We start from the raw sequence: 13,362 nt of genomic DNA, 5'->3' as shown, positions 1-13,362 counted from the left end.
TAAAAAAAATTGAAAAACATAAAGCATTGTGTTGATTTATCCAAGAGGTGGCCTTCTAGATGTGAAATGTTGATAGTAAGGATCATTAATTTTACTGACAATTCAAACTATATCAATTTGAATCTACTCCAACATTACCCTAAAACATTGATACTTTAACAGTGTTTTACATGTGCTAACTTGCATTTCTGTACACCACTTCATGACTTCATGTCTTGAGACTTATTGAGGAAGGGGCCACACAGGAGTCCACATGAGATCATGCTGTACACAGCATATACAAGTAAAATGTACATGTGTTAAGGAAATGTCTTACTGTCATGAATGATTGTTCAGACATATTTACAAAGATTTTGATTAAAGATCCATATTTCACAGTTAAATCTGTTGTTTTACTTCCTTGGGCTTTAGTATATGGCATATTTGTTACATCATGCACCTAAAAATGTGCTATTACTATAATCAATACTAAGGAGACTACAGGTGACACATATCAAAGTTATTCCATTTATCATTCATTATATACACTTCTGTTGTTACAAATCAAACACTGGAAATTGCAATTGTACTTCAGGTTCAAATAAAGAAACATTTATTTCACTGTGAATACTAACATCAAAATATCCAAAGCTGGATTCAAACCCTGCACTATTTATATTGTTGCTCAGATCTTACTGCATTAACATGCTGAGCCACAGAAAAAGTTAAATAATGGGTGTCTTTTTTGCACTCAGCACTATGCAGAGGGGTGAATGAAGTACAAAGGCTCCAGTCTCAGTTGCACTACTGTTAGAATGCCAAATTAAATTTTTTAAATGTTTTCTTTTCATTCTCTGATGATCATTGCTGTCAGTCACCTGTGTTGAAGGCCAAGTGTGGCACAAAGCAGGAAGGTAAAATATATTGAATTAGTGTGATGATTTCTGATATCTGTGGTCCTATACCAATAACATGTTGATTTTAAGAATCCTTTATTTCTGACTGACACCACCATTAACATTGGCATTGTGAGGTAGAAAAAGTACAGCACATACACTCAGCTTTGCCATTCTAATATTTTACATTTAGGGTGCAATATACCCATGTTCTCAGAGTTGTCCTTCAACCTTTCACAGTAGAAGTCTGGCTGAATGGGATATTTGCTTCGTTTCTAAAGCATGTCAGAGTACAAACAAATATATGCAATACAACAGTGTGTTTTACACTCTCTTTGGTATTACTCACGTTTGATGTGTTTGTAACATGATTTTATTATAACTTGCAATAATTCTGACCTTTTCTGTTTGTATATTAAAGATGTATACAGCTGATATGACTTGCAGACACTTTTTTACTCAGAGGCACCATTAGTCTTAACCATGTGTTCATAAAAGTGGTATAAAGGTTGCCCTACGTCAATCAATGTACACAAATGTTGTTGAAAGCCTATTCTTCTAGATATACCCTTTGTAAATGTACATCCAAGTAGCAGGAGTGTTAAAGACTTCATTAGTTGTGCAGTACTGTTAGTGAGTCACACTTGCAAGCCTCATTTACTCACACCTGTACTGCTAGGCAGTGTGCATATCACTGTGGAAGATCCTCACACCATGTTTACCATCCCAGCACATCAATCAAATTGACTGAGTCAGGAATGATAAGGAGCCGATACCCGATTTATATATCCCATTGTGTCCAGAGGGGTTAGTCTACATGATATAAGTATAACCTGGAGCTGAGAAACTTCTAATGTAATATGGAAGATTACTTGGATTCACCAAGTGTTTCAAAACTTAAGATAGTGCTGTTTGAGTGAACTAATTTGCTGTAATTGCATTCTTTTGGGAGAACTTTATTACAATTCCTGTCAAGGTATGTTAAATTCGTTGCAATATTTATAATATATAATATTTACAGTTATAATTTTAGTATTTCTACACTTTGAATAGTTGTATCTGAAATGAAGGTATAACACTTGGGATTGTAATGATCCTCAACTTATGTTACATGGGTTTGTGGAAACATTTTCCTGAGGATGTGAATTCATTTCTAACTTGGGAGAAGTAGCATTGTTAAAGTGACATTTCTGAAAATGTTCTGTGGTAAGATTACAAAAACAAACCCAACTGCAGCAACCAAACGAAAATGTAAAACTGTAAAATTCCCCAAAGCAGGCAGAAAGCTCGATATGTAGCTAAATCCAAAAACTTGATGAACCAGCAAGTAATTGTACCAAAAGACATTATTTCAGAGAAAGAAAGTTAGCGTTTTCACGGTAATATCATACCGCTTCTTCAGACAAAAATGAATGGTACAGAATAACTTATATACAAATGACATCATCTTTAACATCTTAACAGCCAATAAAGCAGACATTCATGCAGGCACATTCTCAGCTTAAAGGCATATAAAGTAGATAATATTTACTAGCATAAAATCTAATAAAAATATAAAAATAATAATAAAAAACATCAGCACAAATAGCTAAAACATGAAAGATATTCATAATTAAGTAAACAAACAACAATAAACACCCTACAGCCATTTATTCCTTAATACAGGCTTAATGGGGACATGATCATTCAGCCCCATAGCTAGGTGTGCCCCCAACCTCAAGATCCACTCTAACTTGACCACCTCAGTATGAGTCACTATATCACAACCTCCCAGATCTGAGCTGATCACACATAATATCTGGAAGACAAAGTTGTGTTCAGGGCCAGTGGAGAAACCATGTTTCACTAAGGCACTAAAATCATATTGCTTCTTCATGCAATATGCATGGTCCCTAATTCTTTATTTTAAACTCTTGTTCATCTTACTGACGTAGAATTTATAACAGCACTGACAACGTGCTAAATAAACCACATTCCTGGTGGAAAAATCAGCAGATGCCATCAACTTCCACAAATAGCCCATGACAGGGTGCCTAAAAAACCTAGACTCATCTATAAACTGACAAGAATTGCATTTATGACATTTAGATTTACCCATCAAAACTTGGGATCCAGACATAACATGTCTATGAAAACATAACTGTTGCCTTAAATTATTGTGGTTCTTTTATACAAATCTAGGGCCATCTCCTAATATAGCGGAACATCTGCTGTCAGTCTGTAAAATATGCCAGTTCCTGGTAACTATATCTTTCACCATATTTACACCATGGGAAAATTTAAAAACAATGGGAGGACAACAATACCTACGAGGTGATCTAATTGATTGCCTATATAAAGCAGAAAAATACAGACATGCTCTACGCTCATGCTCATTGATCATTCTGGCACAAGTTTGATCCACTTCAACTTGGGTATAACCCCTGATGGCAAACTCTGAAGGCATTTGAAGCTCTAGAAGCACGCACAAGAAGTCAATATGCTTTATCTCAAATTTATTACTCCTAGCCAAAACTGCCCTGACCATACCAATGCCTTCCTGGTTAGGAATAGACATAAACAAGGATACAATGTATATCGTCACTAAAAATTGAATATCTGACACATCCCAGCTGCAATCGGTCTATTTTATTATTTTATTACTGTATTTCCTGTTGTTCCTTGGATTCATGGCTTACCCATGATTCACAAACACCCGACAGTCCCACAGTCCAGAACGATTGTAGCTGGGAGTGACTGGTTGACTCAAGCTATGTCCATTTATTTGGACAAACAACTTCGAATAGCTCTTGATATGAGTGAAGTTGTATTGAAAGATACTGAAAACTTATTGAGAGATTTATATAATGTGACCAGTGAGGGGGATGTGTCAGATATTCAATTTTTAGTGACTATAGACGTTGTAGCCCTGTTTACGTGCCTTCCTAACCAGGAAGGCATTAGTATGGTCAGGGCAGTTTGGCTAGGAGTAATAAATTTGATATGAAGCATATTGACTTCTTGTGCATGCTTCTAGAGCTGGCCCTTGAACATAATATCTTTATGTTTCAGGATAAATGTTACTGGCAACAATCTGGCGTGGCAATGGAGACCAGCTGCACTAATTCTTACGCCAATTTGGTGATGTCAGAATGGGAATTCCATCATGTATTGTGACAACACAGAGGTCATATTGCCATATATAGATGTTTTGTTGATGACATGTTTATTGGTTGGAAAGGCAACAACCAAGAGCTTGAAATGTTTTTTCATTCTTTAAATAATAGTAGTAATTTTTTGAAATTTACCCTCACTTGATCCCAAGTCACTGTTGACTTTTTGGATGTGAACATCTGGCTGGAGAATGGCAAAATGCTGACCAGGATGCATAGGAAGGACTGTTATAGGCCATCATATCTCCACAGGTGGAGTATGCATCCACAACATATATTTGGGAACATTGTGAGAGGTCAAGCCTTCATGGTTTTGAGGTTGTCATGTACTATTTCTGACTTTGAAGGAAATTTGTCAGATTTGAAGAAAAAGTTTGCATCAGGGGTTATACCAAAGTTAAAGTTGATCAAGCTTGTGCCAGAATAACCAATGAGCATGAGAGTATAGCGTGTCCGTATTTTTCTGCTCTATATAGGCAATCAAATAGATCACCTCATAGGTATTGTTGTCCTCCCATTGTTTTGAAATTTTTCCATGGTGTAAATATGGTGAAAGATATAGTTACCAGGAACTGGCATATTTTACAGACTGACAGCAGATGTTCCGATATATTAGCAGATGGCCCTTGATTTGTATATAAGAACCACAGTAATTTAAGGCAACAGTTATGTTTTCCTAGACATGTTATGTCTGGATCCCAAGTTTTGATGGGTACATCTAAATAAAAATTAGCCAGCAACAAGTGAGCTTTTTTCTATACACTGAAGAAGGCCAGGTTAAATCCAGGCCGAAACCGGTCTGTTTAACTAAGCCTTTATGAAGATTGAATAAACTTTATTATTTCTCACAACTCACTTTTTATTTTTATGTTTCTGGTATTTGCCGTGCAACTTCCTACGTGCAGGGGAATTTTATTATGGGTACATCTAAATGTCATAAATGCAATTTTTGTCAGTTTATAGATGAGTGTAGGTTCTTTATGCACCCTGTCACTGGCTATTTGTGGAAGTTGAGGGCATCTGCTGATTGCTCCACCAGGAATGTAGTTTATTTAGCAAATTGTCAGTGCTGTTATAAATTCTACGTCGGTAAGATGAACAGGAGTTTAAAAGAAAGAATTAGGGACCATGTGTATTGCATGAAGAAGCAATATGATTTTAGTGCCTTAGCAAAACATGTTTTGTCCACTGGCCCTGAACACAACTTTGTCTTCCAGGTATTATGTGTGATCAGCCCAGGTCTGTGAGGTGGTGATATAATGACTCATACTGAGGTGGTCGAGTTAGAGTGGATCTTGAGGTTGGGGGCACACCTAGCTATGGGGCTGAATGATCTTGTCCCTATTAAGCCTGTATTAAGGAATAAACAGCTGTAGGGTGTTTATTGTTGTTTGTTTGCTTAATTATGAATATCTTTCATGATTTATCTATTTGTGCTGATGTTTTTATTATTTTTTTATATTTTTTATTAGATTTTATGCTAGTAGATATGATGTACTTTATATGCCTTTAAGCTGAGAATGTGGCTGCACGAATGTCTGTTTTATTGGCTGTTAAGCTGTTTGAGATTATGTCATTTGTATATAAGTTATTCTGCACCATTCATGTTTGTCTGAAGAAACGGTATGGTATTACTGTGAAAGCACTATCTTTCTTTCTCTGTAATAAAGTTTTTTGGTACGATTACTTGCTGGTTCATCAAGTTTTGGATTTAGCTGCATATCAAGCTGTCTTCTACCTGCTTTGGGGAATTTTACAGTTCTGTGGTAAGATTGTTGTATATGCCTGACTTAATCAGCTCTTATTCCATTAGAAGTGTAGTGTTCTTACAATTTGTGGTTGCTGGGAAGAATGAGTTATTTATAGGAGGTTTGGGATTTTTATTACATAAACAAGTGCTGTCTACACTTTTCAATGTTCTTTTTGGAAGGAAGGTTTAACAATTGCTGTTGCAATAATCACTGACTTTTATTACATGCATAAATTGTATTCTGCCTGCATACTTAGGATTGTTAACAGATGTCTGAATTTAGAACACTATTTTAGTTTAAAAGTATCAGTATTGCTAATGCTGTTACACATTCAGGACATAAATGTCTTTTCCCTTATTCAGTTCTGTTATTGCTGGGGGGGACTTGTGTTAAGTGTTAGATGTCTATATTCATATATGTTAATTATTTACAAATTTTTAGTGATGGTGACTGCATAATGAATATGAAAGAATGCCAGAGTAGATCATCATGTAAGCACAAAGCCCCTGTTGATTTGTCTGATAACTATTACTTTGACACAATGATATGGCACCTATAAAATCAATGCCAAGTAAACATGCATTTTCAGAAGATGATAATGAGGTTATAGTCCAGGCCATCCGTCAGCATGAATCACGCATCTTAGTGAATACGTTAGCTGACAAGCTCTTCCATGGTCATGTCTGGCAGCAGGTGATCGATGATGTATATGCTGTGGGTGGCCATGGCCATGACTACCAGGCTATCAGACATCAGGCCAGTGACATAAAAACAAAGACAAAAAAAAGACAGCCAGTGTTGCTGCAGAAAATGGAAAAGCTACTGCAGCTGGTCCTGCTACCAAAACACCAATCATGGAATTGGAGGAGTTCCTATTGATTTTAAGGGATCTAGACAGCTCACAGGAGTTGCCCAGAGCTGTGATGGTTGTGGGGGCAGTGATGGAAGAAAACCAAAGTGTTTCTACTATTTATGTTCCAGGTATTCCATTTATATATTATAAAACTGATTTTTAGAGTTATGAATAGCTGTCTTTCATTTGTCATCTTCTGTTTAATGTTTATCATACCTCTATCGATCTATATTCCATTTGTCTGGGCACATCTGGTATTGAGGTTGCATGACCACCTCCACATGATATGGGCATAACTTTTTATTTGTCTTCATTCATATATTGATCCTTAAAATCTACCTTATTAAAAATTGTACTTGCACTTTTATCTATTATTGCATTACTCAGATTAACGTAGCATATGTCTGATAATGTTTTCTTGTATTTCATCTTTTTTTTTTTTTTTTTTACTTTTATTGCTGTAATCACTTATGAGCCTGTCATCAGCAATGATGATGATGTTGCTGAACAGGTACAGCCTGGGTTGAAGAGGGTAAGTATGACATTAAGGTTATGTCTTCCACATACCTCCAGAGTTTGTATGGACACAGTCAGTATGCCTATGCATACCCATGATACAGATCCATATGAGGCAGAACAGGTTGAGGATGACACTATTGATCAGGGTAGTAGGGTTACCCCATTTGCAGAGCAACTCCTGGCAGAGGTAGTTCACATGGTTGGGTGGCAGCAGTAAACTGAGTCATCTACCATGTACAGTTCACACCTGCACATGATGCCAGGGCATAGTGCTAGCACAACAGCTTTGACTATGTTGTTGCACATCTCCACACAGTACACCTCATCTTGTCCATTTTACCTCATAGATACACACTTATATACATCTTTAATATTTGACTTCTTTAAATATATTGCTACAGGCCCTGAGAATGCATACTTTTGTCAACCTCATTTGTCATTAAGAAACACACAGACACAATACACACTTTTTTGTGTCAGGCTTACCCTCCTGTTAACCTTCACCCTGTGCAAGTGATATTGACTGTGCTTTGCCCTTTGCACATTTATTTGTGACTTAGGGTTGCCTATGTCTGATACTCAGAATGGATAGTTAATGCTTGCTTAGTCAGATGTTTGCATTCATCAAGATTATGTACTGAATTGCATTTTTGTGTTATTCTGCTTAAGTTCAGTGGTGTTAGTATGTTGTGCTCATTCTGTAGTAATAGTAGTAGTAGTACTATAGTAGTTGTTGAGTATTTGCAGCAGTAGCAGTATTATAGTAGTAGATTTAGTTGTAGTATAGTAACAGTACTTGTGGTAGTAGTGGTATAATAGTTTAGTAGTAATAGTTGTAGTAGTATTGTTATTTAGTAGTAATAGTAGTAGTAGTATAGGGTCTATATCATATGAGCGAATTGCACAAATTGCGAATGCTCATAATATCGAATGTACCGGACCTCAAAGTGCTATTTCTGAGATTGCGGTACAGAGAAGAATGGGATATTTGCCCTTTCCTCACTGTAGTGTGATCTCGGAGTTGGAATATATATTTAGCAGGTGGTGTGTGGGGTGCAGCTCCCCACAATAGGAAGTTCGAGGTCTGGTATGTTCGATATTATGAGCGTTCACAATTTGTGCAATTCACTCATATGATATAGACCCATAGTATAGTAGTAGTCATTCCTCTCAACTTCTTAGCCCCAGAAATCTGGACAAAGCCAAAAATAGTGGGTGAACAAAGGCACAAAGTAGGGACAGATTTTAAATGTTGATGTTATTAACTTAGAAAGATGATAGAATAAAAGGTTCTGCATTAACATGAATTTTCTGAAGGCTATGAAGTCTGAAACTCAAATGTCTGTCATTATTTAGTGACTTCCATCCTCAATGATGAAGAAAGAACAAAAATACCAGAAAAAAGTCTGGACATTCTGCAAATATCTGAGCAATTGGGAGGAATGTTAATAGTAGTAGTAGTATAATAGCGGTACAGTTCTATTAAGTATGAGTTACTGTTTGCCAAGCACCTTGTGTCGATGATGCTGAGATTGCCCTGGTCATTGTTGGGGTGTCTAACTTGGGTGAAATTTATGTCTGATGCACAGTAGTTAGCAGGACAATCATACGTGCTCTGGCAATACAAAGTTGGTTTAGTCTTTTGGATGGCATATTCTCGTATGTGTAGTTATGCTATATTTTCTATTCATTAGGGGTGCATACATATGCTTGATTCTGTACTTTTATGGATGATGGTGACTTTTAATTAACATTGTGAGTTTGTTTGACATGAGCCTGTTACTCATGGGTGTCATGAAACAAGGTTCAAGTGCATAACCTGCAACACTCACTAGATGTTCTTGTGGGAAGTTTTCCATAGAAAACCTTAGATAAATGTCACAGGTGTGTATTATGGGAAAGTCATGGAAACTGCCAGGGTTACCTGCACACACATTATAGTGATCCTGTGGGCATGAGAGACCACCTGACAGTTGACAGAGTGATAGCCTTCCTTGATTTACCTCCTTCTCTGTTTACCAGGGGAGGCTTTTTTCTCTAAGTGTGTGCGGTTTATGGCCCCCAAAACCTCATGGATATTTGCTAAGGCACAGAAATGGTACATGGTGGTAGCTCTCTCTTCCAGGCTATGTAAAAAACAGGTATGCTCCCTTACATGTTACAGCACTGCATTGAGACATTTATGCAAAATTCTTAAGGCTGAGGCCTGTGAAATCCCCAATATGTTCCTGGTGGGTCCCTGAAACATGCCTGCAGCTAGTATACATGATTTTAAACATACTTAGTTTACACTGGCATGGGATTTCTACAGTTTCCGTGGGGTCTCAGATGAGTGTGTCAGATCCTGACCATCTGCTCTAAGGTAGCCCTCTATTATTTCCATCTCATGTACTGCATGACACGTCAAACATAGTTGAAACCCTCTATGCATTCTAAGCCAAGGTCTGACAGCAGCACTTTGTTTTACAGTCTGTTACACATACAGAATAAAGATAACAGCAGTAAACTTTAACATTTTTTCTAAGTGTCTTTATAGCTGCATTCCATAGAGTATTGGAATTGAGGACTAAAGGGAGTGTGGGGTGTAGGTGTAGGTTTTATATATTCCTGAATTGCCCAGCCATGTAGATTTGCTTCATTAGCATGTAATTCATCTGCTTATTTCTTTATTAGAATATTCTGCTACTTACCCTTGTTTTGCAGCCAGGTCTACTGTGTAGAGCTGTTTAATGAACACCAAACAGCAGGCTCATCATGCAAATAGGCTCAGAGCAAAGTGTATATGTTCATGAATCCCATCCAAGGAAAATGGTTTCTTGCATTTGAACTTCTCAGAAGCCAAGGGCCTAATTTCCAAGAAGAAGCAAAGTACAAACTGCATCACACTAAATGCAGAGGCATTCAGGATGAAAGTTATAAATAAATATGGTATTTTAATCTATCAGACCTCTCGAATATAGGAAAATACATCCAAATTATGTTAGAGAAATCACAAAAAAACTTTTGAAACCTAATATTTAGATCATAACACTACAATGACTAAAGCAGATATGCTAAGGCACTTAAAATAGCAGAAACAAACTGAAAATAATTACTTGAGGTGAATATAAAACTAAGCGAGATGAAATAACAAAAGAATCCTCAACTTGCCAGTAAATAAGGAAGGTAATAAGTTTGGGAGTTCCTGTGCCAGCTAGGAACTTTAAAAATGTAAAAAGTGTTTTATTGCTTTATGACTTCCTAGCAGCTGCACATCTGAGAGATATGTATTTCTAACACAGAGATATAAATTCTGTTAGTGTCTGGTTAACTTGGGAACTAAAGTCAGGTGACACAAAGTGATGTCATCCAAGTTATCCCAGCAGTAGTCTGGGCAGAAGGGGGCATAGCTAGTAAACCTGTGCCAGCCTTCCCCAGTTGTGTGTATGTTTGTATACAAATCAAATCACAAATTGTATGCGTGTCAGCTACTTGGGCAGGGACATGAAGCACTGGTTGGACAGAGAGGGTGCTGGAGGTCTTAGCCTGGCCACTCAGCTGAGATCTCAAGCCTATAGCTGTGCCAGTGTGGAGTCTTATTGGGGGATTTGGAGAAAGAGGGAGAAACCAGCCCCAGACTGACTGTGAGCTGTGTGCTCTTAAGGTGTGTACTTATCATCCTCCCATTGTGTACATCTCTCACTGCTTCCAGTGGTAAGGATTGAGGTTCCTTGATTTTTGGGCCAGTACAGGGGCATCACAATAAGCATATATCCTAAGTAAAACACAATAATAAATAAATTAGATGATTAAAATGATAAATAGTGATAAGAAGTAGGAAACATATACACAAATAAATAAGCAAAAGAACTGACATCATGCAGTAAATATTGGAAAAGTAATAATGAAATAAAAGCCTACTGGTTTCATATTAAAGTGAAGGGTAACATAATATCACAGAAATGGAAGGAAAACATAGTGAACATATAAGAAAGAAAAAAATACTGATCTGAGAATTCTGAGGATGCCAGTCTTTCTACAATGGTGAGGCCACACTCCAGAGGAATGCCTAGGCCTATTACAAAAGTGGACTAAGGAATATGGAAAATATTGTGTATATAAAATGTTAACAATTTGGTGCTGAGTTATTGCAAGATCAGATTAAATGCAGAATGATGTGTATATCTGACTACAAACTAATAGTAAAAGAATAAGACAGTCCTACCTCTCAACTTCTCAATGCAAGAAATCTGGACAAAACTAAAAATAATGGGGGACAAAGGCCCATAAATAGGGGCAGATTTTAAATATTGCTTAGAAAGTAGTTTGAATGACAGATTCTTACATTATTTTATAATTTCTGAAATATATTACGTCTGAAACTCAAATGTCTATCATTATTAAGTATTATTTAATGACATCAGTTCTCAATGATTTTCCAGAAAATTACAGATTTTAAGAGGAACAGACCAAAAATAAGAGGCAAACTGTGAAAATCTGGACAGTTGAGGGGTATGAGTCAGTGTACCTAGTATTGCTTATTTCAAGTGTGCATGTGTGTGTGTGTGTGTGTGTGTGTGTGTGTGTGTGTGTGTGTGTGTGTGTGTGTGTGTGTGTGTGTGTGTGTGTGTGTGTGTGTGTGTCTTACAATACACTGACATCCTATCTCACATTTGTTTTTCTGTCTTATAGCAAATACATGCTAAGATAAGTTCCATTCCTCCTAAAACCCTGAACTTGGTAAAGTGAGTATTGGAGAATGAATGAATAAAATAAAATTAAGTGAATGAATGATAAATCCTTCATGTTGACCACACTTCAAATGCTGATGCAGTAATTGTTTAAACTGAACAATAAAGTATAACAGGAAAGAACATGCAGAAAACTGCATATGCTGTTATCGTTAATTAGCAATTCTGCAGTTTCAAATTTAATTCTATTTAGGGACAGATGTATGGTACATGCACTGTAAAGTGAAACAGTAATTTGAATTTTTGAATAATTTTGAACAGTGTTACTTGAGATAATATTATTTATTTATAAAAATATTTTAATAAAGTTTATCCAAAAATAATGTCAACATATATAGGAAACAAAGCCATACACTGCAACATCCTTAAATGGCTTCAGTAGTAAATCAAATATAAATTTCAGTTGCTTTTTCGACTCATCTTTCAATCATCAGTTGTCATCTTTAGAAGGTAAACAATAATCTGCATAATTAAGAAGCACCTGAGAAAAATGTCAAATGATATTGATTGAAATTACTGAGTAGTTTGTGTGTATGTTATTGCTAGTATATATTTTTTCTAAATATATTTCTTCAAATAGCCAAACGGTGTTAGTAAAAATGTTGATTCATCCTTAAAATTATTACAGTCTTGTTGCATTGAGCAGAATTTATTATTATATCATTCACTGCAGGATAGTAAGTGTTATGATGTCATGCAGTTAAGGAAAATATAATGGATTATTTGGTGTTGAAGAAAAACAGTTGAGTTGCTGAAAGCAGTGGGGTGCAATAAACTGCATGTTGTTTAAGTGTGTGTGCTGACAAAGCTGGTATTTCTTGGCATTAGTGATGTTACCCAACCCCCACCCATGCTCCCAATAAAGCATACAGGCTAGTACTCAGGACTATTTACATGTAATAAGGAGTCGACTGATGGGTGACTCCAGAGTCTCTGTATAGATTCCTATGACAGACACGTTTCCCCAGATGAGTGCATCATTTTTATTAGCTGTGAGACATGTATTTTATTTTACTATGCAAGAATTTCCATCCGGGGGTAGAAACAGGTAGCTACATGTCAAGCAAGGGCTGCTTCAGATAGTAAACATGGAAGCAGAAATTTAAGTTGTACACTTTCCTATATTCATAAAAAAATACACTGTCTTCTTAACAAAATTAATCTGACTAGGTAATTAAGAGTGTAGCATAAATGAGCAGATGTTCCATTACTTACTCAATAAATTTGCAGCTGAAAATGACAAAGGATGTTAATGAAGTGACATAGAAAGTAGTAAAGTAAAAGTGACAGGAGGGAATCACTTGATTATTGTGCATATCAGTTTTAGTTTTTTCTAAGAATCTAAGAACAACATTGGGATCAAAACAACCCTTCTATGCATACAAGTAGCATAATAAATAAAGAAATGACAAACCTATCAGGGTATTAGCTTAGCTTGTGATGTCACTATATGAAATCACAAGCTAAGCTTTCTAATGTCAT

Source organism: Protopterus annectens, chromosome 2.part1, assembly GCF_019279795.1.
Source record: "Protopterus annectens isolate FY-2018-M chromosome 2.part1, PAN1.0, whole genome shotgun sequence".
Lineage (NCBI taxonomy): Eukaryota > Metazoa > Chordata > Ceratodontiformes > Protopteridae > Protopterus > Protopterus annectens.
This window is presented reverse-complemented; position numbering follows the sequence as displayed.